Genomic DNA, 2,001 nt, shown 5'->3' with positions numbered 1-2,001 from the left:
CCCAGTACTGATATAAAGTAAGAAGTGCAGAGACAATGGAAGTGCACCATAGCAGAGTTGGGGTCTTGAGATCTTGAGCTGAATTAAAGGCCACTTGGCTACTGTGTGACTGCTCTTAACCACCTCCATATTCCAGACCTCAGTCCTGAGAAGTAGAGATGTCATTTCTTTTCTTTCTCTCTGTTGTGGGGCTTGGCCACTGTCCCTGAGCTTTTTTTTTTTTTTTTTTTTTGCTCAAAGCTAGCGCTCTACTACTTTGAGCCACAGCACCACTTCTGGTTTTCTGGTGGTTCATTAGAGATAAGAGTCTCATGAACTTTCCTCCCTGGGCTGGCATCAGACCACAATCCTCAGATCTCAGTTTCCTGAGTAGCTAGGACTATAGGGGTGAGCCACCAGTGCCCAGCTTAGAGCTGCTATTTCTTAGTGAAAGCGGAAACCACCTTGGATCCTAGGGAACAACAGATGGTAAAAGTAGTCACAGCTGGGGGAAATCCCATTTTTATTCAGTCCCTCAGTTTCCTTTCTCTATGAAGCAGGAAGCAGGAAATGTATGAACATTTGGAGGGGCTGAGCTAAAGCTGCTGGGTAAAATAGGGGCTGCTCGTAAGCCCTGCTCCTTTCATGACAGTGGGCATTGGAGAAAGTGGGTAGTACCGTGCACTCTAGTGTATTACTTGGGACCTCAAACTTGGCTGTGAGACTTAGGATGTATTTTGGGCTGCCAGTTGAGATCAGAGCCACTGAGCAGCAGACAGAATGAGTCCTCGGATCCATTGTGTCTACGCAGGACCGTTTCTTAGAGGTTGACATAATAAACCTGGGTGATGGTGTCTGGTCAAGGAGCAAGGTGAACTGTTCCTCTGGAACCCCACACCACTCAAGTCCCTCTGCAAGTGGTGGGGTTTGATGGCTTCAGCACATGGCCTTGGGATCCTTATAATAATAATAAAGGTATTGCTGGGAGAGAATCAGAGCCCATAACCGGATTCTGATAGAGGTAGCTGGAAAGCATATCCCATGTCAGAGACTCAAGACTGGAACCCATCCATTGAGAGCAGGCAGATTTTACGTTTATTTTGTGACATGTGAACTACATGGCGAAATGCTAAGTACATCACTTCATTTTATAACTCTGTGATATGGATAGAGTAAATAGGTGCAGCCCCAATTTCACCTAAATTAATGAAGCCTGAGAAGTTCAAGTCTCCCTGGGCAGACAGTGATGGAGCTGTTGCCAGAATCAAGTCTCTTCTCCAGCGTGTTCTCTCCAGCGTGTATCTAAGAAGGAGGGAGTACCCATAGCAATGGCTTCACTGCAAGCTTTTCCCTCCTTTTCTCCTCTGTTAACCTGAGGAGAAAGTGGAGAAAGCCAGAATAGACAGTGAGTATGGTGGTATACTCGTGTAATCCAGTTCTTGGGGAAATGAGCCCGAAGGACCTCAGTTTCAAGGCCGGCCTGATCTGCGCGGTGAACTCCGGGCCTACCTGGCCAACATAGCAAGACCATTTCAAAAACTCATGTTTTGAGAGGCTAACTGAGCACACAGAGGCAGAGGAGGCAAGTGGCAGAAAGTAGGAAGTGGGGAAAGGAAACAGTTGGAGCTTTGCATGGACATTTCCTACTCGCAAACTTCTTATGGCCCTCATTTCGTTAACAGCAGCAGTGGAATTTCATGGACAATTGGCACTGAGCACTAACCGGGAGGTAATGAGAGAAGGAGGATGCAGGTAAAGGCTGTTTGAATTTTAATTCTTTTTTCTTCAGGGGGATGGAGAAAGGGAGGGGCATATTTTTTTTCAAGGCAATTTTAGTGCTGGAAAAAGTTCCTAGCAAACAGCTTTGGAGTTTTGTTTCCTCTGCTGGATGATTTAGGACTGAGTATTCTCTTACAGCCTGTATCCTTCTTCCTACCAGCCTCCCGATGATTACCTTGGATGAAAGGTAAAGGGATAGCAGGATGTTTGTACATTCCTGTCTCCCACACATGAGTTCAGTTT

The sequence above is a fragment of the Perognathus longimembris genome, chromosome 3, assembly GCF_023159225.1.
Source record: "Perognathus longimembris pacificus isolate PPM17 chromosome 3, ASM2315922v1, whole genome shotgun sequence".
Taxonomy (NCBI): domain Eukaryota; kingdom Metazoa; phylum Chordata; class Mammalia; order Rodentia; family Heteromyidae; genus Perognathus; species Perognathus longimembris.
Note: the sequence above shows the minus strand (reverse complement) of the source record.